Below are 26,293 nucleotides of genomic sequence, written 5' to 3' on the forward strand. Positions count from 1 at the left end.
AAGGAAGTGACTTTGCCTCTGAATTGCGCTTCCAGCTTTGCTATGGCGGGCGGCACCCACTATGTTCTGCTCACAGATATCATGCATGAGCTCAATATACAAGAGGACTACTGTCCAGTTGCAATTGCGAATTTTTGTGAGGCATACATGGGTTTGTGGATGATGATGGAGTGGACCAACATCTTATTGCTGACACAGCTGTTCGCGACTCACAGTTCAATTCAGGGTGGCAGCTGATCAAAGATACATTCAATGAAGCGTAGTCCGGAGAGGCCAATTTCCCAACAGATGAGCAGTTTGAATCGACAACAAAACAACTCGGCTTCGAAAACATGGGTAGGCCTGTGGCACCCAGAGATTATGTAATGGATAGTCAGTCTATTCACTTGTAAGGGAGGTCGATGCTAGAAATGGACGAGAATTAGATGGTAACTTTTGTCGTGCATTTAGATGGTATTGAAGATGGCCCAATGATAAAATATCATGATCATTTTTTTTTGTTGATAGGTGCTAGTGTATGACGATAGTTTCCTTAGAAGAGCGGGAGGCTCACGGCAAGGGCTTGTCACTGGAGTCCAAGGCAAGGATGCAGCGTTGTCTCACTACATCGGGCGTTTCAACCACAAAAAGGTTTGTAGAAACAATTCAAGTACTTGGCAATTGTACTCATCTCACTTATGGCCCATAAATTCATTACAATTTTTATGTAGATCATAATATACCACAAGCAATATTCCGAGGACAATGCAAAGTTCCCACTGTTTGCAATGGAAGTTATTCCAAGATTGTGTGGTGGACACCCCCTCCCACTAAATGCAGAAAGACTAATTCTAATTGAGAAACAGTTTGCTCTACGCGTATTTGCATTGGGTATGGGTGCCAAGCACTCAGAGCCCCCTATTTCATGTCCTACACAGCTCAGGCTCTGGCTGCAGGGGTTGAAGACCCGGAGAGCTTAGATCCATACAACAAGCAGTTGTTTCTGAGGGAAAGAAGATGCCTAAAGCCCGTGGGGATGCTGCTATCAACAGAGGAACGAGATCGTCTATAGAGCTTGCACATCGAAGAGGTACAAAGTGAGGAAGAAGGAGGTGCATTAAAGAGGATAAAAATGATGGGCTCAGGTCCATCTTCTCCTACTTCTGACTCGTGACCGTCGCCACCTTGCATGGTGCTCCGCTGCATTGGAAGCTCCCTAAGCCATCTGTTTCTTCTCTTTGCGGATGTGTTGTAAAGACCGTGTAATTTTTGAACTCTTAAGAAGTTCCTTCTACCTTTCTTTATGAATTAGTCGTCTATAAGTCCATTGGTGTAACTCTAATTGGCTATTGGCCTTATCCTTTCCTCCCCCATGTCTAGTGTGCTTAAAATAACCTGTTCTTGCCATGTAGTGGGTTTTTTCCATGCCTTGTGTGGACCATATTGATAGTGAGCCGTATGTCTTGGCAAAATATGGACCATGGTTGAACAATATGTGCTGCATTGAAATAAAACAAAATGGTCAGTAGAGTACAATTTAAAATTTTGTTTTATATACGTAGAATGCTAACCCACCATGTAATGTGTGATATGTTGCCCACCCCACCCTGTGAGGTAAGCCTTTTTCCAATCCAGCAAGGCTGCTTGAAATGATGTGAGCTTATTGTGGTCCCAAGAATGCTGCTCAACGTAGTGGAAACTTTTATCTAGTGATTTCCACACGTTCGCCTTGTGATTCTGGATTGCCCCACCACCAGCATTGTCTTTAACCACTTTATGTAACTGTTTCCATTTGTTGAACAGGTTTCTCCTTTCTTCTCTATCTGAATCTTTGAGGCTAAACCCAAGAAACCTTCTTGCCTTCACGCCACCTATCGATGCTTTCCTAGGTACCTTGTATCGACTTTGAGACATCTTAGGGTCCTCTTCGATTTTGACATTGCTTCCATGCAAACCAATGTCTAAGAGCACTCCCTCTAATGCTTTGATCACTCTTTTCGACTCACTCTCTGGCTTTAATGTCCATGCAAAAAATATGTACAAATGAACCACCTTCTCAATTATTCGACAGAGTGCATGAAGTATAGAGACGTGAACTCTACTCAGAGGAATATCAAGCACTGGTCTAAAAGTCTTATCTTGAAGATGTCTGTTGGGAGCTCTATTCCATTGCACACTCTTAAGAGATTGTGTATCAGCCATGCAATATAAGCATGGATTTGCCACAGCTGCTCCGTGTGTAATGTTGTACATACACTTAAGAGTCTTTAAGTCACCTGCCACGTGCCATTCCATTGTATAGTCAGCAAATCCTTCCACTGAAAGAACGACTCCATTTCTTTGTTCACTGATGATAGAAGGAATTTGGGTTTGACTAAAAACGCAATTGAGGTTTTCAAATTTTTTCTTATCAACCTGCAATGACAAACAAAAACACAAAATCAACAACCAAATAATCAATATTTTTTATATCATAGAGTGAACGAAGTATACCTAAAATGATCCTAGAGTTAGAATGTTGTTTTTTGATTGCACACTGAAGTATCGTGGATCCTCTTTCGTTATTGATGGATCCAGAGCTCTGTTCATGAGGGTAATGGTGACTCTCTCCAGCTTCTTGTTCTTCAGGACCTCGCACTCGTCGAGCTTCAAAAAAGACTTGAGAACCCCACCGTACTCCTCTCGACTGATATCAAAGAAGTGAACTGCATACCTTTGTAATGCTTCAAGATCAATGAAGAGGTTGTTGTGCTCGTTAAACTGTACCTCTCTGCCACCCTTGCCTAAGAACGTTGCTTCAATATGGAATGGTGACCCAAGTTTCTCAAACACCTCATCGTTTACGTGTCGGCGAGCAGCCTTTACATGTGATGGCTTTGGCAGCAATGATCCTCTCTGTAGCTTATTTTGAGACTTTTTAGCTAATGCTTTGAAGAGTGCCATGTATCCCATCTGCGAGATGCCACTCATCAAGTATTGCTTGCACTTCCATTGGTTCCAGCTGATTCTCATTCATGAAGGAGGTAAGGAGCCTCGCTTTCAACTTACAAAATTTTTTCTGAGTTATCATCTCTTCAACTACTTCTTTTGGATTTAGACAGCTGTAATGCACTCTGTCATTGAAGTTTGCACCGTTCGAGTTTGGATGCAGTAAAGACCTGCCAAAAAAGCACCATGCGTTATGATCATGTATAGGAAAGTGTATCCATTTCTTAGTGAAGCACATTGAAGATACAAAAGCAGAAACAAACTTCGAGTTACCTTAAAGCTCGTATTCATTTTTTCAGGCCACCACTACCAATCTTCATGTTCTCAATGTTGCACAAATCTCGTTTTTTTTTCTTACTACCAAGCACGGTGTCTTTCTCTCGCAAACTTGTGATCTTCTTCTCAAGGCCTTGGATTGTCTCTTTGTTTGATGAAATCTTTTGAGAGCATGCTTCATCAAGTTTCTTCAGCTGCATGTTCTCCATCACCAGGAAGTTTCTTTGCCTTTCTGCATTCAATCCTCTCATTTCCAAATGTTCGGTGTATCCCAATAGCCCATCCCTGCCATCGCCTGTGAAATGTAAGAGGTTAGTGATATTAGCAAAGGAAAGTGGCGTATTTGTTGTAGGATCCTTTGGATAAATAGATCCATCGGTCCACAAATCCAAATGATGTTCCTTGTTTGTCCTTCTAAGTTCTTTCTCCCATTGAGATAAGAAAGACTCCCTCCTACGTTTCTGCAATGGTGCGTACTCTTGCATTACATCAACATGAAGATGATGTGTGTTCTTTCTTTGGGTAAGTGTTAAAGATGAAGGGGCTAAGGATTGCAAGTTCAAATTAGTGTTTTCATCAGGAAAAGAAGCGTTCTCCATTCCTAGAGTTGATAGAGAAAAAGACAGAGACTCGAAACTCATGAAATATCTCAGGTTTTGGGAGGGAAGAGAATATTCTCAAGTTTAGAGTTGATAGAGTTCGTGTGGCTTATGTTTCTGGAGGGAACTCTTGTAAGTTGGCATTTCAAATCATTAGTCATACGGTTAGTTGGATTCTTGACAAGAGAACAAAGGATAAGAATGATAAAGACGGCAACTACCTACCAAGAATGTCATTTTGGATTTTTGTTGCGCAAAAAAGTATCACATAAAATGCACAATTTAACATTTTCATTTTCTCTCTCTAAGCCGACGTGGCACTTCTTACACAACCCAAAAGTGAGTCCAACTTTCTCCTAATGTCTAAATTTGAAGGCGGAAAAATTTTAGAGCATAAACCTTTAAATCTAGTCAATTCACCTCAAAATGTTCTCATATGTAGGTTCTCCAAGTTTCCAAAAAAGAGGATTGTGTATCAACCAGTGCTTTGAAAACCCTAGTTTAGTGTAATCCCAAGTTTGAAGGCAAGAAAACCTATAAATAGAGAAATATTGTGAAAAAACCTTCAAGCTACCTCTAAAATAATGCGGTTAACAAAGAAGGCAAAGGTGTGCTCACCTCACAAAGTGGATGTCTGTGCGACTTGTGTATATCGTCCCAATGCCCCGACAATACCATGATGTGAGCTGTCCCTTCTCAGATTTAACTAAGAACCGTTGGTTGTCGTTGAATGCAGCTTCTAGCCTTTGTCTCTAATGCCTATGGGAGCAAGCTCTTGGTTGGAAGATTTTGCACCCCCCCCCCCCTCTCTCTCTCTCCCTCTCTCTCTCTCCCTCTCTCTCTCTCTCTATGTGTGTGTGTGTGTGTCCTAAAAACACAAGCAATGGAGCACTCTCACAATGTTCTAGAAATTTCATTTTACGAACCTTATCCAATTCCTTATGGTGAGTGTTCCAAAATGAGATTTTGAAAAAATGAGCTAATTTTTAACATTTTTACACTATTTTACTTGAAATGTAGGCACCGTTTTTCCTTTTCCTCTTGTTCTCAAGCACCATTTTGAATTTCAAAGCAGCACAATAGCACAGTGAAACAATTTTTTTCCGAACATTGGCTCTCACCCTCTCTTTCTTTCTGAGTACTCCCATTGCCCAGTTGTAGTCTCTCTCTCTCTCTCTCTCTCTCTCTCTCTCTCTCTCTCTCTCTCTCTCTCTCTCTCTCTGTGCCTGGCCACCTCAGTGCACTGGCATCAGTGCTCGAGAAAATATTTCTCTCTGAAAACTTGACAAACCAGCATATGAGAAATTTTTGAGGTAAATTGACTAAATTTGAAAGTTTTTGACCTTCATAGTTAAAATGTAGTCTAAATTTGTAGGTGGGATTACAATAAACCTAGGTTTTCTCACCTTCATAGTTCAAATGTAGAGGTGGGATTACATTAACTAGCTCATTGAGCTCAGATAAGAGCTTCTCATCAGAGACTCGCTAGCGCTCCACTATCTCTCTCTCTCTCTCTCTCTCTCTCTCTCTCTCTCACACACACACACACACACACACACACACACACACACACACACACACACACACACACACACACACACACACACACACACACACACACACACACACACACACACACACACACACATATGGAGGTGGTGCGCATGGCTATCATGGCGTGCCATAAGTCATCTGTCTCTATCCCCAGTCATACATCTCTCTCTCTCTCTAAATTCTCACGAGTCACACACACAAAGCCTTAGACTCGTATATATCTCTCACACACACACACACACACACACACACACACACACACACACACACACACACACACACACACACACACACACACACACACACACACACACACACACACACACACACACACACACACACACAAACACAGAGAGATTTCTAGGAGTTGACATGGGTATTGCTCTCTCTCTCTCTCTCTCTCTCTCTCTCTCTCACTCACACACACACACACACACACACACACACACACACACACACACACACACACACACACACACACACACACACACACACACACACACACACACACACACACACACACACACACACACACACACACACACACACACACACACACATCCTTCCAAGGTCGAGGTCCCAGGAGTCAACGACTACAGGTTATTCTAATAAAAAAGAAAATGGTGCCTTCAAGGCAACGTGCAACTGTGTGCGACTCTGCAACTCCTGTAAAGATTCCTTTTTTTACTATCACACAAATGATGGACGATTGTGGCAGACGGGTTAACCCAACAGCGAGGTAGGCGCAAAAAGCTTGTGGCACTGCAGTTCGTGTAGAGGCTAGGAGGGATCGACACGTGGAGGGTGTCTGTGGCTTTCAAAAATTTAAGCCGCATTATATATAGTATAGATTTCACCTCAATGTGATAGGACCCAAAAAAGATCAAAGAAGTTTAGGGTTAAAATCTTCAAATATAGTGGAAGGTTGTTGGCCATAGTTGCCTGCATTTTGGGAAAAAGTATCCTAAGTTTAGTGAAATCCCACCTGTGAATTTTGAAATTTATCTCTAAATTACACCTCAAAGTGATAGCACCCGCTGAACTGAAATTTAGTGCAAAAATCTTCAAATATAAGGAAGGGCAACCCCTCCCTGCCTGCATTTTGGGAAAAGCATTGTCTATTAGAGTGCTGAAAAAAACAGTTTAGTGTAATCCCGCGTAGCAAATTTTGAGATTTACCTCTAAAAATTACAATTTTAAAGGTGAGAACACCCCAAGCTGATACACCCACAAAATTTATAAAAAAATAGTGTAAAGACCTTCAAATATAAAGTTGCTGCCCTTCAGCGCCTACAATTTGCCCTTCGTTGCCAACACTCCCACCTTGGATTTTGTCGGCTTGAGAACTCCCTCTGTGTGTGTCTGTGTGTGTGTGTGTGTGTGTTCGGAAGCGGCAATGCTCAACCTCTAATGTTGTTTGTCTCTAGCCGACTAAGCTCCATATAGTGTTCTCTATCTCTCTCTCTCTCTCTCATGCACATGTACATACTCACACATTCTTATTATGGGGACTTCGCTCCAGGTAGTGTTCTCTCTCTCTCTCTCTCTCTCTCTCACTCACACACACACACACACACACACACACACACTCTCTCTCTCTCTCTCTCTCTCTCAGTAGCTCAAGATCACACACACCCCACACAGTGGAACACACGGACAACAACTCCTTCTCTCTCTCTCTCTCTCTCTCTCTCTCTCTCTCTCTCTCTCTCTCTCTCTCTCTCTCTCTCTCTCTCTCTCTCTCTCTCTCTCTCTCTCTCTCTGTGCACATGCGCACAAGGATAGCCGCTCCTACAGATTGGACTATATATGGATGCAAAATTTTCAAGGCTTCGAGCTCGTTGGAGAGCATTAAAATTCAAATACATTGTGCATTGCTCCAAGATGGAGAGACCAACACGTGGAGATCGGCGATTATCTCTCTCATTAACATGAACTCACACACAGGCTATGTCACTCTGTAGTGGGTCTCTCTCTCTCTCTCTCTCACACACACACACACATAGTGTGCAGTGTGCACAGACAACATCTCTGCAGGTCAACTGAGAGAGCGCAAGGACAATAATTGCTACAGGATTTGACTGTGGATGCAAAATCATTGAGATGGTTGGAGTTTGGAGAGCATTAAAATTCAAACACATCGTAAAGTGCTCCAAGAGAAAAAGATGGAGAGCTTGACACGTGGAGGGGTTCTTTGAGCTTGAAAAAGTTAAGCTGCATTATAAAGAGTATAGATTAATGCCGGTTGGTACCCCCTACTAGTGCAACAATTTTTTTCTTGAACTCCACCCAACCATATTTTGGAAACTACATGAGCCATCCATCAAGCAAAGATCCTAGAGCTTACATATAACTTTACACGTCTCACAAGGTTAAAGGTGCCGTTAGTCCGAGTCGTGCTCTAAAAGTCATTGTGGGTTAGCCAAAAAGAGTTCTTCAAGTCATTTTATGTCTTGTCTGAGCCAAAATAAACAATCTGAATATGATCACCATCACTATCTACAGAAACCCTTGAACGGTTCAAGAAAGATGTTGAAACACACCTTGACTTACATTCAAGAAGGCCCACCCACTTACCAACTGATGGATAAGTAACCAATGGACGGTCCAAGACATGCAATATTTATGTTTCTAAACTCATCTCGAAGTCAATCACCTCCTTTGAAAACATTCCACTTCTTTTTCTTGAACAACACAAACATATCAACAAAAGAGTGAATCAATGTTTTTAATCTTATGGACGTCAATAGCACTCACATTTTTCCTTCATACGAGCTATCCTTTGTATGTGTGAAGCATATGTTTTTGTTTTTCCACGTTGAGTGTGTAAGGTTGGCTTGGATGATTAGGGCATAATTATGTTGTTTATGCCAAATGGGTGACCATAAGAGACAAAAAAACATGGAGGGAAGACAACTAGAGTAGAAACCTGAGCATTGATTTCCAAACACACACTGTTAGACCTTCCTTGCATAGCATGCCTTGCACCATTCAAGACTTGCTTTAGGTGCTTCTTCGCTCTATTTCCCAAGCACATGCATCACATATTGCAAATTTCTAGGAGTATATAAGGAAAACCTCATTGCATACGTGAACATTTTCAAACTTAGCCAAATTAATTAAATTTTTAAGTGTCAAGAAGTGAAAAGAAGAGTCAAAATTCCATAATTCTAGCCAATTTTCATGCCCATAGAAAAAGGTAAGGATAAGAAAAGGACCAAATTTGCATAATCTAGCAAATGCGCAAACCATTGACCTAGCCGATCAAGTGACAGGAGTAATAAAATATAACCTTTGATTTTATGTGGTTGATGTACAAAATAAGTCCAACTGTCAAATGAAAACCCAAATAACCAATTGTCAATCCATAGTCTAAAGAACACTAGTATGTGACTCGCGCATTGCTACGGTTAGAAAATGCATGTTTTTTATTCTTACAACTACAAAAGTGAAAAATTATATTCTTATACATGTATACACTCTCTTGCATTTCAAAAAAATGATTTACAACCTCTCTCTATGGATTCTCAACAAAAATTATACATGCAAGAGATAATAAATATTCCTTTGATACCAAGCTTAACAGGTTCTCACACGTTACGTAGGATTTTCTAGCCCTTATTCAATGGATCCAGGAGTGATTTATAGCTGTTGGGGAGAGAGAGAGAGAGAGAGAGAGAGAGAGAGAGAGAGAGAGAGTTAAACAATTGCAAACAACCTAGAGAACTATCCAATTAAATAGAGAGGAGGAGGGGAAGGAGGATAACATAGATATTAATCTCTCTCTCTCTCTCTCTCTCTCTCCATAGTGCCCAAAAAAACTTTAATACTAAATTGCTTCATATTTTGTAGGTTTTCTCACCTTCTTATTTTAAATTCGGAGATAACGTTTCAAAATTTGTAGGTGACTTTACACTTTTTTCTTGAGCTTTGCTCTTATTTCATGAAGTCTCCAATGTTTATGGTGTTCATCATACAATAGACATTGCTTCTTGTTGAGCAACATGCTAGAGAGAGAGAGAGAGAGAGAGAGAGAGAGAGAGAGAGAGAGAGAGTCTGATTGTCTTATAAAAAAGAGAGCTATAGAGGGTCTACTAGCTCCACGATGAAGGAGAAATTAACCTTAAATAGCTTCTCCAAGGAGCGATTGCACATCTTTGGTCAACATGGAAGCATGCCTATGTGTACCACATTTGAGAGATGCAAATGAGCCATCTTGTGAGGAGTACCATCACCACTTGGCTGCACTCACATCGAGCTGGTATGCTAAAGTTGGATAACTCCAAGATTTTAGAAGAGGTGAAAAAAAGCATAGCTCATGTTTGCTCATTGGATGACTTATTCATCAGACTTGACAGTCTCGAGTCCATGGGATTGGCCCCTAACTTGATGTAGGAAGAGATGAAGAATGGTTTATAGACATCAAAGCATGTTGCTGGGTTGCTAGCCTTCAAAGGATCATTTTCATACCCATCCCACATTCACGCAATCCAACAATTAGAGAAACCATTAATGTGCTAAACATCATGCAGGTCTAGAGGAGGGAGAATCTCCCTCTTCACCATCATCATTAGATGTTGGATTAACAACACCTTCAACAAATAATGCGTAAGGCACTACAACACCTTTCCTCTCTCTAGTAAAAGTCTCAAAGCTTTCATCTCTTGTCACATTGCTATTGTGTATGCGAGTGCTAGAAAAAGGGCTAGGTTTAGTGCAGTCCCCCCTAGAAATTAATTTGAGTGTACGCTTACTATAAGCATATGTAGGTTTTCCAAGTTTTTTGGAAAGAATATTGTGTATTTGAGTGCTAAAAGAAAACCTAGGTTTAGTGTGATCCCACCTACAAAATAAAACCTTGAAATATAGTAAATTTATCTTTAAATTTCTCGGTTTTCCAAGGTTTTTGGAAAAAGTATTGTGTATCTCAGTGCTCAAAAAAAACCTACATTCACTGTAATCTAACCTACAAATTTTAAGGTTTACCTCTATATTCGAGATTTGAAGGTAAGAACTCCTACAAAGTTTAGACAAATTTAGTGTAAAAACTATCAGATACAATAATTTGCCTCTAAAATTTCTCATAGGTATGTTTTCCAAATTTTTGAAAAAATCATTGTGTACTTGAGTTCTCAAAGAAAATCTAAGTTTAATGTAAATATAGTAAATTTGCCTCTTGGAAAGTGATCTCGAAGAGTAAGAACCCCTAAGAATAGGGGTGCCAAGGGTCAAATAAGTACATTCCAAGAGGCTACATTTAAATACGTGCACATGTTGACCAAAACATTTTCAAACAAGATTAAAAAAAAAAAAAAGAGCCCCTCAAAGTTATTTTAGTTTTCTCATGTCAAATAGTTGCATGGTGTCACATGCCTTTGAGATATAAGGATATAAAATTGTATCCGCACATGAGCCCTCACCTTGCCTCATGTGAAAACAAACTACTTAGAGCTTCCTTACCCCTCACCCTTCTCCTTCTAGACATATGCGGCATCCTAAACTACAAACATTAATACGCGAAAAAAAGCATTGTATATCCAAGTGCTCGAAAAAAAACCTAGGTTAAGTGTAATCCCACCTAAATTTTTTGAGATTTACCTCTAAATTCTAGTAGTAGTACTACTACTACTAGCTCTTTGTGAAATAAAATGTATTAGCTAGAAGATGCCACAAAGATTCTCTTTGCCTCGTCAGCTCGCACTCACTCTTCCTGACCTCGTTACCTCGGCCTTGCATCCTTGTTGCCTCTGATCCATCCCCAAAACCTCCACTTCTCCAATCATTTTCCCACACAAAATCGAAGACTTTTGGTACATTCTGGGCCACCTTGCCCCAATCCCAGAAGACCTTGCACAATCACATGGTCCCAACCTGGCCTCATACAATCCTCTCTCCAGTGTAGGTTGTCCTTACATGTAATGTATTGGAAGCAATGTAAAGAAGTTCTTCAAGATTTGGTTACCCTTTATTGCTATTTGACCCAAAAAAATCCCCTCGCAGTCTATTGCAGGTTCCCTGCAATACACACACATAGGGTACCACCAAGCACACACTTTCTCGAGCAATCTGATGCTACATCTCACCCTCCCTATATAATGGAGCTTAAAATTTTTGAGCAAGGAGAAGCATCCAAGTTTCACACTCTACTTTATTTCAAAGGAAACCTTAAGAAATACAAAAATGAAAGGTAGAAAATGAAAAGACCAAAATTAAGAGTCCTAAAAATGTAAAGTAGAAAAGTTAGCACTTTGTCTATATTTATAATATTTTTAGTTCTTGGGAAGGCCACCGACTACTTTTTCTTTTTAAAGCTATTTGAAGGGTGGATTTACTTTGCATTTTGAAGGCCATAAAGAACTTCCCTCCACGTGTCATCTAAGGCTATGGTCATGTGAAGCTTTGTTGCCTGTTACATCAGCCAAAAATTTCGATAGCGTGTAGCTTTTGACCGGCTTAATATGCTTAAAAGAGCATAATTTTCAAACTATATTGGTTTCTTGCCGATCAATCCTCTCTTTCTCTCTCTCTCTCTCTCTCTCTCTCTACTATTTGTATATCACTCTCCTTCACCACTTGCTGCTACCCGTGATGTTTTGAATTGTTGTGCCTACCTTAGTTAAGACTTTTTTGAGCAAGGAAAAGGCATCCATGTGTCACATTGAGCTGTATTTCAAAGGAAACCTTAAGAAATGCAAAAATGAAAGGTAGAAAATGAGAAGGCTTTTGAGTCCTAGAAATGTAAAGTAGAAAACTTAGTACTTTGTCTATATTTATAATATTTTTGGCTTTCTAAAAGAAGCCTTAGAGAGGGGTTGAGTTACGCATACTTTTAATGTTTTTAGTGCTGGTCGAGACTTACCTTAAATGCTATTTTCATTTTAAAATATTAAATGAATTTTTTTCTTTCACCTTTCATTTCACATCATTTCACATCGCTTGACTTCACTTGCATTCTATTCTTTTAGAATGCTAAAGTGAAGCTTCACCTTGCATAATTCTAGTAAATTCTACACACACACACACACACACACACACACATATACACACTAAATGAGCAAACCATGGTAAAGGGAAGAAAAACTGGTGAAATATGTGAGAGCTTAGTTCAAAAATCTTGCAAATTCAAAAATTCGACTATTATTTCCGGTTTGCTTCTTTGTAAAGAGGAAACTCAGTCCCTTAATAAAAGAGATATTCTCGAACAATGCTTCACCTTATATAATTCTAATTAAACTCAACCTAATGATTTTGTCACTTTCTTATTGTTTTAGAAAGCCAGCGTGACCCTTTCACTTGTTAGTTCTTGGGGAAGCCATGGAATTTCACTTCAGCCGTCCACTACTTTTTCTTTTTAAATCCATTTGAAAGGTGGTTTTACTTTGCATTTTGAGGCTGCAAAGAACTCCCCTCCATGTGTCATCTAAGGCTATGGTCATGCAAAGCTTTTTTGCCTATTACATCTGTCGAAAATTTTCGATAGTGTGTAGCTTTTCACTGGCTTAATATGCCTAAAAGAGCATAATTTTCAAACTATACCGGTTTCTTGTCTGCCAGTCCTCTCTCTCTCTCTCTCTCTCTCTCTCTCTCTCTCTCTCTCTCTCTCTCTCTCTCTATTGTTTGCGTTTCACTCTCCCTCACTACTTGCTACTACCCATGACGTTTTGAACTATCGTGCCCGTCTTAGTTTAAACTATCGAGGCTTATAGAAACAAGTAAGCTTTGCATGGCCATGCCCTAATGAACCTCTCTTTATAGGATCGCACATACCTTCCATGTCGTTAATGATCTCTCTCTAGTCTTAGTGCTCAAAGCTCATAGCTACACGTATATATCCGTATTTTGTCCGTGTGTGTGTGTGTGTGTGTGTGTGAGAGAGAGAGAGAGAGAGAGAGAGAGAGAGAGAGAGAGAGAGAGAGAGAGAGAGAGAGAGAGAGAATTGAGGTGCCATTTGTTGAGGCATTGGAGCATTGCAAGAAGGCCTTCCACATTTGCATTGCAATAATGAAGTGCAACAAGCTCAATGATTCAACAATAGGAGTCCAATGATTTTTTGTGGATGTCCTGCACGCATTGTGTGTGTGTGTGTGTGTGTGTGTGTGTGAGAGAGAGAGAGAGAGAGAGAGAGAGAGAGAGAGAGAGAGAAAGACGTTATTAATTGCAATATTTTTTGTGTGATAAGAAATAGAGAATGGTCCATGTGATCCTGTGTGTGTGTGTGTGTGTGTGTGTGTGTGTGAGAGAGAGAGAGAGAGAGAGAGAGAGAGAGAGAGAGGGGAGGGAGAATAAGCATTGGTCTTACAATCAACAATCAACAAAGTGATGATCAACAGAATCCACAATCGAGAATCAAGATCAACATTGTTATCTATAAAATTGAGAATTGACGTAATTGGAAAATTTTGATGCGACGAATCCAAGGCAGAAGGCGTGCAAGCCCAAGAAAAGAGTGGACCTCGATAGATAGCAATAGCGGACGACAGGAGGCAACTTTGGCAAATCTTGGTTATTTTTGAAGGTCTTTACTTTTTTTTCTTTTGAGCACCCGAAAAAATTACAAGGGTTTGTCATGCTCATGTTAAGCCATGACAACATCCAGGAATCATAATTACAACGGCTATTAGGGTAGCCACTCCTACCGATGGCCAAGGTTTGCCCTCGTCCTAGGTATTTCGTCTGCTAACAACAAGGCACAAGTAGTCCTAGACCAATCCTCCGAGTGATGCTTGCACCCGAGTGCCCATATTAGCACTTTGCTTTCCTGTATAATTTCTGTGAAGCTTGCCACCTCAAATCCTCCTTCAAAAACCCGGCGGTTCCTTATTTGCCGTACATTATGAAAGAAGAAGTATTTGACAATCTGAGTGCTGACGAGGAGTGCAGGACTACCTAAGTTTTTACCTCCAACGCATAGGTCAGTCTTGAAAAAACTAATTTTCCATGTTCTCTGGACCCACTTGCATACTTTTCTTGCGAGGCCTTTTATACCTGGGCAGTCCATGAAAAGGTGGGCCAGATCTTCAATAGTCAACCTGCACCCCGAGCATCGATCTGACCCAATCCCTCTCTCCTGAATCTTCACCCCCGTCGGTAGAGCATCCCGATTAACCTTCCGTAAGAAAGCCTTCATGTAATGTGGAACCTTTGGCTTCCATTGTTCTCCATTACATGCTCCCACCTTTCCTCCGTCCATTGATTTTTCCATAGCTTATTAAGGGGGCTAGACCAATTCTTCTTTTGCATCATTGTCTGATAAATGATTTTAGTATGGGGACATCCACCCCCAGGGGGGCTCCCAGATGTCTAAAAATCTTTCCTTTTGTGACAATCTCCCTTGACCATACAGAAGGATCAAATGAGTCATTTTTTGATAAGGACATCATTCTTGACTTCTCTATATTACACTGGGACCCCGAAGCTACCGAGAACATTTGTACAATCTCCAGAGCTTTTCTGATGACCTGGGGGCACGCCTTCAAGAAGAAGAGAGAATCATCTGCAAAAAGTTTTGCCAGGAGTTGTTAGGAAATAAGACATAGCTAAATAGATTTTTTTAATTTTTTTTTTGAGTAGATTACTTAATGGAGAGAGATAGATTTCACACACAAGAGATTATAGAGTAGAGAGAGAGAGAGAGAGAGAGAGAGTACACACGATATACGTGGTTCACCCAATGTGGGCTACGTCCACGGGAAAGCAGCCACTCAATGGCTTTAGCACTTCAAAAGAAGAAGTAGTTTACAAAGGGATTAAACCCTTGATAGAGCTCCCGCATTGCTTCACTCTCACCACCTCACAGTCACCTTGTTGCATCAACTTCACACTATGAAATGTGTGTAGAAATGGCCTCCTTTTATAGGCCAAAAGGGTTTCCCTCTCTTATGAGAGACAACCATGTGTAGCTGCCCTTGTGCGAATAAGTCCAAATCGGACCCTCCAATCCGCCCATGTGTGGCCGCCCTTGAGAAGACAAGTCCCGCTTTTGAATTCGGCCACCGGCCACCGGCCATTGACTTCCGACCACCGGCCAACCGACCGGTTGTTTTCCGACCACTTTCCGGCCGCCGTCTGGCCATAATATTCCGGCGAAAAAAAAAGTCTCCGGGGCCTCCGCCCCCGAGGCCTCTAAAGTTGCCCCTAATTCTTGTCCGTGAAAATTTTGGTTTCCGGTGAGTGATTTTCCTTCACGCACGATGGATTCTCCTCATAATGGGGGGCTTACAAATGTGCGCTTTTACCACAGAAAATTACAAGGGTAAATCAGGCTCCATACTTAACAATCTCCCACTTGGAGACTGATCTCCAAACCAAACTTGTGACTGCTTTCCATTCTGGCTTCTTATCCTTGAATGCTGATTGAAGATGAGCAAAAGCTCAACTTCTCCTTGTTGACCACCTTTGTAAACATGTCTGCAGAATTTTCACTTGTATGCACCTTTCCTAGCTTTAGCTGTCCCTCTTCCAAAAGAGTGCGTATGAAGTGATATCTCACCTCAATGTGCTTTGTCCTTGAATGAAAGGCTGAGTTCTTCGCAAGATGGATAGCGCTTTGGCTATCACTGTACAAGACACAATTGTCTTGTTTGAATCCAAGCTCTTCTAAGAATCTGTGAAGCCACATAATTTCTTTGCTTGCCTCCGTCATTGCTACATACTCTGCTTCCGTGGTAGAAAGTGAAACCACTTTCTGCAGCTTTGAAGCCCAGCATACTGCTGTGCCTCCAACCATGAACACATAGCCAGTAGTGCTCCTTCGAGTATCTTTGTCACCTGCCATATCTGCATCAGCATACCCTTCTAGAAAAATATCAGCTCCTCTAAAATACAAAGCATTTGTTGTTGTTCCTTTTAGATACCTAAGTATCCACTTCACAACTTGCCAATGCTCTTTACCTGGGTTGTCCATGAACCTACTCACAACTCCCACTGCATGTGCAATGTCTGGCCTTGTCCAGACCATAGTATACATTAGAGAACCTACTGCTGCAGCATATGGAACTTTAGACATATAGGCTATCTCCTCTTGTGTCTTTGGACACATATCCTTCGTTAGTTTAAAATGATCAGCCAAAGGTGTAGAAACTGGTTTTGCATTTTGCATTGCAAACCTTTCTAGTACCTTCTTCTTGAGATAGCTTTATTGTCTTCTTCGTTCTGTCCCTTGATATTTTCATACCAAGTATCCTCTTTGCAGCACCTAAATCTTTCATTGAAAAATATTTGGACAGCTCCTCTTTTAGGTCTTTGATGTCCTGCATGTTAGCACTTGCAATCAACATGTCATCAACATACAACATTAGGATGATGAATTTCCCATCTCCCAAATTCTTCGTGTAGACGCAGTGATCCGAGTTGCATCTTGTGAATCCATGATCTAACATCCATCGATCAAACTTCAAGTACCATTGTCTTGATGCTTGCTTTAAACCATACAAGCTCTTCTTTAATCTGCAAACCATTTTCTCCTTACCTTTTACTTCATACCCCTTTGGTTGAAGCATGTAGATTTCCTCCTCTAAGTCACCGTGAGGGAATGCCGTATTTACATCCATTTGCTCGAGATTTAGATCATGAGCAGCCACAAGGCTTAAGACAAACCTAATTGAGTTCATTTTTACAACATGAGAAAATATTTCATTGAAGTCAATACCTTTCTTTTGAGAAAAACCTTTTACCACAAGCCTAGACTTGTACCTTTTCTTCCCACCTTCTTCTTCCTTTAGCTTGTACACCCATTTGTTTTGAAGTGCCCGCTTACCTTTAGGCAACTCAACCAACTCCCATGTTTGGTTGCGATGTAGTGAGTCCATCTCCACTTGCATGCTCTTCGTCCATTCTTCTTTGGATTCATGTTGCATAGCTTCTTCCTATGATTCTGGCTCTCCAGAATCTGAGATCAAGAGATGGTTGAAGGAAGGAAAAAACCTTTCTAGAGGTATACTTGCTCTTGTAGATCTTTGGGGAATAGATTGAGGCTCTCCATTTGGTTGACGTTGTTGCACATTGTCACCGTTTGCAGTCCTTGAGTCTTCACCGTCCTCAAGCTCCATGTACTCATCACCTGTTTCTTTTGTTTGTTTTCTTTCCAAGTAATCTTTGTACATATTTTGTTCGTTAAAAATTACATCCCTACTCCTTAAGATTTTACCATCTTCAGGATTCCATAGGCGATACCCAAAGTCTCCTTCTCCATAGCCAATGAAGAAACACTTTTTGGACTTTGCATCTAACTTTGATCTTAGGCTTCTATCTATGTGCATGAAAGCCTCACACCCAAACACTTTGAGAAATGCATAATTCACCGGTTTACCTGTCCATGCCTCTTCTGGAACTCCCCCATCCAATGCAGTTGAGGGTGACCGATTGATTAAGTACACAGACGTACTTACAGCTTCCGCCCAAAGCTCAAGCGGTAGGCCTGCATGTAGCCGCATGCTTCGTGCTCGTTCCATGATTGTCCCGTTCATCCTTTCCGAAATCCCATTTTGTTGAGGTGTCCTTGGGGTTGTCCTTTGCCTCCAAATGCCATTGCTAGCACAAAAGCTTTCAAAAGCTTGGCTGCAATATTCGCCTCCATTGTCGGATCTGAGGCATTTAACCTTGGTACCTGTTTCATTCTCCACAAAGGCTTTCCACCTTTGAAATATGGAAAATACATCGGATTTATTCTTCATGACATAAACCCATGTTTTTCTAGTCGCATCGTCTATGAATGTTACATAGTACAATGAGCCACCAAGTGATGGTGTACTTGCAGGACCCCAAACATCAGAATGAACCAACTCATGTTTTTTATTTTCTCTTTCATTTCCTGAATTTTGAAATTTTACCCTCTTTTGTTTACCATAAACACAATCTTCACAGAACTCTAAGTCCACTTCTTTCAAACCTGGTAGAAGCTTCTTTGTTTGAAGGATTTGCATTCCTTTGGCACTCATATGCCCAAGTCGGTAGTGCCACACCGCACTGTCAACTTCTGTAGTTGCTGCACAAGCTGAAGGTTGTGTGCTAACAGTACACAAGTAAAGTGTACCGACTTTTTCTCCCTTGGCAACCACCAAAGATCCCTTTGAAATCTTCCACCGTTTGTTTCCGAATGCAATGTTGTGACCTTCATCGTCCAATTGTCCTGTAGATATCAAATTTTTGCGAAGAGAAGGAACATGCCTAACATCTTTAAGCTTCCATTCATTTCCGTTAGCAGTTTTGACAGAAACTGTACCTTTGCCGACAACCTCACAAGCTTCATCATCTCCCAAGTATACATACCCAAAATTACCTTTGGTGTAGTCTTGGAAATGTTGCTTGTGTGGTGTCGCATGGAATGAAGCCCCGGAATCTACTATCCAGGAATTAGACACATTGTCTAATGAGAGAATTAGAGTATCTTGCTCTACTTTACCTGCCACATTGGCCTCCGATGTTGGCTTGTTGTCTTGAGACTCTGTCTCCTTCTTCTTCTTGGACCAGCAATCCTTCTTGACGTGGCCCTTCTTGCCGCAGTTCCAACATTCAAGAACTGACTTTGTGCGTGACTTGCTCTGCCTTGAGCGATCACGACCCTTTTGGTTTTTGAACCTTTCCTTAGGCCTTCCTCTTGTTTCCACTGATAGTGCAGCACTTGATGATTCTCCTGTGCTTCTCCTTTGCATTTCCTCGCTTAGGAGAACACCCACAACATCATCAAACTTAAGAGTATTTGTGCCAGAGATAGAATTACTTACAGCCATCACAAGGCTATCCCAACTATCCGGTAGAGATGATAGTATAAGGAGAGCTCGCACTTCGTCATCGAAATTGATTTTCACTGATCGAAGTTGACTTATGTTTGTGTTAAAGTCATTTAGGTGTTCTGCAACTGAACCATTCTCTACCATCTTTAGATTGAACAAGCGCTTCATAAGAAATACCTTATTGGATGCCGATGGTTTCTCGTAGAAGTCGTCAAGTGACTTCATCAAGTCCTCCGTGGTCTTCATCTTCGAAACATTGAAGGCCACCATTGAGGCCAAGCTTAACCGGATTGTTCCCAGTGCCTTTCGATCAAGGACAAAATCTGCCATTGTTGCGGGCTTCTTCGCAAGACCGCCCAGTGGCAAATAGAGGTCCTTCTAGTAGAGATAGTCTTCAATCTGCATCTTCCAATGTTGGTAGTTTTTGCCGTTGAACTTCTCAATCTTGAGCTTCCCTTCCTCCACCATAACTCCCACTCATTTCAAGGAATTCTTTCCTTGAGATAATTTAGCTACGAGCAAACCTTGCTCTGATACTAGTTGTTAGGAAATTAGACATAGCTAAATAGATTTTTTTTTTTTTGAGTAGATTACTTAATGGAGAGAGATAGATTTCACACACAAGAGATTATAGAGTAGAGAGAGAGAGAGAGAGTACACATGATATACGTGGTTCACCCAATGTGGGCTACGTCCACGGGAAAGCAGCCACTCAATGGCTTTAGCACTTCAAAAGAAGAAGTATTTTACAAAGGGATTAAACCCTTGATAGAGCTCCCGCCTTGCTTCACTCTCACTACCTCACAGTCACCTTGTTGCATCAACTTCACACTATGAAATGTGTGTAGAAATGGCCTCCTTTTATAGGCCAAAAGGGTTGCCCCCTCTTATGAGAGATAGCCATGTGTAGCCGCCCTTGTGCGAATAAGTCCAAATCGGACCCTCCAATCCGCCCATGTGTGGCCACCCTTGAGAAGACAAGTCCGCTTTTGAATTCGGCCACCGGCTATTGAATTCGGCCACCGGCCACCGGCCATTGACTTCCGACCATCGGCCATCGGCCATTGACTACCGGCCACCGGCCAACCGACCGGTTGTTTTCCGAGGCCTATAAAGTTACCCCTAATTCTTGTCCGTGAAAATTTTGGTTTCCGGTGAATGATTTTCCTTCACGCACGATGGCTTCTCCTCATAATGGGGGGCTTACAAATGTGCGCTTTTACCACAGAAAATTACAAGGGTAAATCAGGCTCCATACTTAACAGGAGTTGCGTATTTCCTTGTAAAACAAGGCCTTGCACCTCCCCGTGTTCAGCACTAGCTTCGAGTGTCGTGATTAGAGGATGTGATCCTATGGCAAAAAGTAGGGGGGCAAGAGGGCATCCCTGTTTAATAGAAATTTTAACCTCAAAAGAGCCCACAATTATACCGTTAAATAGGAGCTTTGACTTGCTTCCAGCCCCCATCACACGAACCATCCGACAGAGGCGCAGCCCAAAGCCTAGAGCTTCCATGATGGCTTCTATATATGTCCATGTTCTTCTGTCACATAGGCCTTGTCCAGGTCCAACTGCAGCAAAATGCATGCCTGCTTTGTGACAGTTGCGTATTCTATGCCCACCATTGCTGCCAAGATGTTATCGTATATGGACCTTCCTTTAATGAAACCATGTTGATGAGGGGAGATGATCTTGGTTAGTAAGGGGGCTAGTCTAAGGGCCACTGCTTTAGCTATACTTTTGTAGGCCACCGACATCATCGTTATAGGGTGCCAATGTTGTAGTTTAGAGCAGCAGATCTGTTTTGAGATGGTCTTGATAAGCCCTCTCTTCACACTTGTCTACAACCACCTTCGACCATAGATTTATTGGCCAAACTTGTGATTGGGGCCTTGAGATCTTCCCAAAATTCTGCATAGAATTCCACCATCATCCCATCCCAACTAGGGGACTTTTCCTTGCCAAGGGCTTGCAATGCTAGTGAACATTCATCTTTGAAAAATGCGCGTTCCAAGTTATTAGCTTCTGAGTGGAGAATTTCCTTTTTAACACTCTGTAGTAAGGTCCCTCTGGCTTCCTCTCTTTCTTGGGACTGGGTCTCCGGCAGTCCAATAATTTGACTGAGATAGCTCAGCATCATACCAGCCATTTCATCCTAGTTATGAACTACTGTCCCTTTCTCATCATCAAGCGAGCGGACGCGGCCCCGGCTCTTCTTGATTTTTAGAGCCCTAAAAAAATGAGCTTGATTGGAGGCTACCCTTTTTGATATCTTCTACCTGCTCATTAGCGAGGTTCGATTTGGCTTCAAGCCATCGTTTGTGTTCGCCTTCAGTAGCATGCCCGTTGGCTTTTATAGTGGTAAGCAATTGTACCTCCACTGAAAGATGCAACAGGTGATTCTCCCTAGCTTTCTTGATTCAGGGGCCCGAGGTTTTGATTGCTTTCTAGATGCTCCGAGCAAAGAGGTCCCATGCATTGTGCTTGTTGAGGTCGACATCTTTTTTTAGCTTACCCAATGCTTTCTTGGCTAGATTCCTGAAAAGAGGGTCTTTGAAAAGGTGTGCCCTTGTTACCAACAATTTTTTTATACCTCTTGGGGCCTGCTCCTCCTCTTTATTCTTCTTAAATTGAATGTGCAGAGGAATGTGATCTGAGAGGATTGTTGTTGGGACTACCTTCATTTCCATCAGCGTCGGTATCCAGTCAGCTTGGTGCGAGCAATAGCATCTGTCCAGCCTGGAGGCAGTGCAGGCGTACTGAAGGCTTGTGTAGGTGAACCCAAGCGTGCTGTTCCATGGGCCAACATCCCATAAGTCGGTCATTGCCCACTTTTCGCACAAACTTTGCCATTTAGACCTTTCTGAGCCAGCCAGCACACTGTAGGATCCTGTTCTATCCCTCCTCTTTTCAACCATGTTAAAGTCACCAACAAACAACCACTCCCCTTCAATAGGGGTATCTCTAAGATGCATCCATAGTTTGGCTCTATCTTTTGCATTGCAAGGGCCGTACACATTCACAATAGTGAGGGGATGCCCTTCCCATCTGATTCTAATCCCCAGGATCCTACCCGATGGGTGGTTAAAAACCAACTTCGGCTCCAATTCTCTGTCCACAATGCTGAGGATGCCACTGAAGGCGTTATTTCCTTCTCCATAAAATACCAGTTTCTTTCCTAGCATCTGCTTTCTCTTGCTATGGGTGTCTAGATGGTGTTCCTGAATGGCCCAAAAATTGACTGTCTTCTCCTTTTTTATTTCCTCCCAGAAAAGGGTACTCTTCTTCCGGGTTTTCAACCTCTTTACGTTCCAAGATTGAATAGTGAGAGACTCCATCATTAATACGGGGTTCATTGGGATAGAGGAACGAATTCTTCAGCATCTGAATCATCCCCCCCCCCCCCCCCCCCCCCCCTTGGTCTCAGGAGAATCTGGGGGTTCCAAGTCAGAGGATTTCTTTTCTTGCAGTATTGCAAATGGATTGTGCAAAGGGATAATGAACCCCCCTCCTTTCGAAGGGGTAGTGGATGAATTAGATCCTTACACCTCCAGTGTTCTGACGACTTGTAGCACTTTAGAGTCTCTTACCACTGCCTTCACTCTTTTGGCTCTTTTCATACCAAGGACTTGGACAACCATCGCCGTTGTAACTGTCATAAATTTGGGGGTAGGAGCGGGATTAATGATCTTATTAATATTTCGTGTACTTTCAAAAGCTCGTTGTATGGGAATCGATTCTTCCACCTTCTTTTTCTGCATCTTCGTATCCGTTTTCTCACACACCATCCCTCCTTCATCCTTCCCTGTATTTGTCCCTTCATTATTGTCTCCCTGCTTCTCCAGCCCTCCCATCGGGGATTCCGTTTTATTGGGGCCCTGTACTACTGGAGCTGTAGTACCATTAGAATTCAATGGACAATCCTTGGCAAACTGACCAAAGTTGTTGCATTTAAAACATGCTCCAAAGTAAGTTCCAAAGTTTAGCGGAATGGTAACAAGCCCAGCTCTGACATTGATAACCATGCTTTTAGGTGGCGTTTTAGACGAATCCCATCCTATACAAACCCTGTTTAAGTTCTGCCAAACCCTCTCTTACTAGGTATAAATAAGGGAGTGCCCAGTTGACTAGCAAGCATCCTGAGATTATCCCACAGCCAGCTAGGTAGTCCCACAAACTCTACCCAGACCGGATGAACCGCTTGCAAAGATTCAGCTGAGTTGAACACTGGCTCCCAAGGCACCACACACACCATAGTCCTATTAAATACAAGGGGCCCGTTGTCGAGGATCTTATCCACATCGAAGGCCTCTTTGAATCTCATTGAGCGAAAACCTTTAGCTAGGTAGGAAGTACTTTCAATTGCTCCTCCATGACCAAGGATTTGAGGGCCCTGCAGCCATTGTATCATCCCAAACCTGTTCGGGATTCTTCCACTGAATCCAAATACAAGCTTCATCTTAGCTTGGCTGGCTAGCTGTTTTTTAATCAGTGCTAGTGAAATCACTACAGTAATGGCCTCGACAACCTACACTTGTTGTGGAAAGGACTCTTTTAAAGCAGAGAAGGCTTGATCTGCCAACCCGTCTTCTACCAGCCCACTAGATTTTGAAAGGGAGCAAGTTCTTTTGTTGTTGTTAGTGCCGGCCTCAAGCATTTTGTTGACTTCCAAGAGCTCTTGTTGCAGTCTAATTTTTGTATTTTGCAGGTTTTTGATATCCGCTGCACTTGACATCCCTTCTGCTGAGCTTTTCCCATTATCCCTCGAGATAGGCCCCTTGAGTATGCTAGCAAACGATATACCTGGCCTGCAAGTAGCCAATGAACTTGACTCTTTATTTACATTTGCACAGATTGGTCCCCGAGGAGCCCCGTCTTTGATGGTTTTTACTTCAAATTTGAACCCTTGCGCTAAGCCCTTTTTCACTTCTGTTTCCTCAGAGGGGACTTTATCGGTCAGACCAATTTTGACCTCTTGCGTGGTTGATACCTTTGGCGAGCTGGGGCCTGCCATTTCCGTGTCATGCACCGGTCTCAATACCGAGCCGCCGCCTATATCCATTGGCACCACTAGCTCCATTTTGGACCTTTTCCTTGTCGATAATATCTACAAGAATTTACAAATGTCCTCACTTACGGCCAGACCGTCGAATTCCATTAGCACAGAACCTTTAGCAACTTATCAATGGCTCAATAGCACAATTGGGCCAACCGCAAACTACCGGCCCTAAGGCTATGGTGTGAGAGGGGTACAATGCAAAAGGGAGGTCTCCAGGAGGAAGGGCGATAATTAACAAGTTGCCAACGATTATTAACTTCCAATGATAATTAACGTATGCACTAAGCGATTACTTGTGTGACGAAATCCCGATTATTAAGTGTTGATCAAAGAGATTATTTACTTTATGCAAATGTGATTATTACCTATGAGCCCAACACATGCAGATGGCAATGGCTCTGCCTTTTATGGTGATCGCTTTTCATAGCCTGCATAGAGTGACGACAAAGATAAAGGCCGACGACGAGTGAAATAAAGGAGCTATAGAGAAAAAGTAAGAGGGCGCTGGCAACTTTGCAGAGTAGATGAATAGCAAGCTGAGATGAAACCGACAATAGCTCAAGTACAACCATCTTAATCCATCACTCACATGGGGACCATCATTGTTAGCGACAACCCCTGCTGAGGAGATTTTGTTTTGTGCACACCCTTTGTTTTGACCTAAATCTGTATCTTCAACTTACTTATCTTTTATGCTAGATTTCTTGCTCTTGCCTTGGGTTGACTCAGAATTCAAAGGTGAGTCTCAAAAGTCATAGGTGGGATTCCACTAAGCCTAGGTTTTTGCAAGCGCTTAAAGAAAAATTAGAATTTTCAAGGCAAATCTCAAAAATTTGTAAGGGGGTTGCACTAAATCGAGGTAATGCACAATAATTTCTCCCAAAAACTAAAAAGACTTACATATGAGAAATTTTAGGGACAACTTTATTATATTTGAAAGCTATTACACTCAATTTCTCTACTTTGTAGGTTTTCTCAACTTCAAATCTAAAATTTAGAGATATATTTCAAAATTTGTAACTTTAAATTAGGTTCTTTGAACTTTGGAGATATTCTCACCTACAATTTAATACTTAAAGTTGTGATGTTAAGTTGTTAGCCTTTTTGTATCCATGGCTTATTTTGTAGCATGGAGGTGTGTGTATATTTTATGTTTCTAATTCATGACAAGTGACTCTGACAAGTGAGTGCTGATAAAAACAAAGTTTTTAAAAACATTAGAGGTAAATCTCAAAATTTGTAGGTGGGATTATACTAAACCTAGGGTTTCTCCTCCAATTGTTGTGGATGTCCTAACCTTCAAATTATATCCTATGAGTGTGTGGCCCATTCTGTGGATGGACACACATACACACATACACACACAGAGGCCCTTTTCTTTGCACAGAATCCACTCTCTTTCTTGCTTTGTCTTGATCTCCAACTCCCATCCCCTCCAAGCCCTTTCCTTATGTCACGTGGTAAGGGCTTGCAAGGTGTATTAAGGAAATTTGTAGGTGGGATTACACTAAACCTAGGTTTTTCTCAAGCACTTACATACACAATAGTTTTTTGTTATTATTCAATAGTCCATTATCTATACTCTTTATAATGGAACTGGAAAAATTAGAGGAAGGTGAGGGTCTCCACATGTTTCCTTGTGGTTGATTTGCACGACATGTTGGATCAACACCAAAATTGAGTTGTTGAGTCCTTGCTGGTTGTCCTCCTTGTTATAGACGCATTAAAGAGCCTTAAAAAATTACATGAAGTACTCCAAATTCAGTGCAAATCTATTCTTTCCCAATGCCTTGAAATAGTCAAAATTGTACACCTGGCATCGTGTTGACCTGTGTGTGTGTGTATGTGTGTGTGTGTGTGTGTGTGTGTGAGAGAGAGAGAGAGAGAGAGAGAGAGAGATTGTGCAAATCCACCATTTTTCAACAACGTGCAAACTATATACCCAAAATTGTATGCTTGAAAACTTGTGTGTGTGTGTGTGTGTGTGTATACGCAAGTTACGCGTGGGCACTGTGTGTGTGTATGTGTCACCATCATCGTGTGTGTCAAAGAGATAAACACACACACACACACACACACACACACACACACACACACACACACACACAC

The sequence above is a fragment of the Adiantum capillus-veneris genome, chromosome 1 (genome assembly GCF_014529385.1).
Source record: "Adiantum capillus-veneris isolate H3 chromosome 1, ASM1452938v2, whole genome shotgun sequence".
Lineage (NCBI taxonomy): Eukaryota > Viridiplantae > Streptophyta > Polypodiopsida > Polypodiales > Pteridaceae > Adiantum > Adiantum capillus-veneris.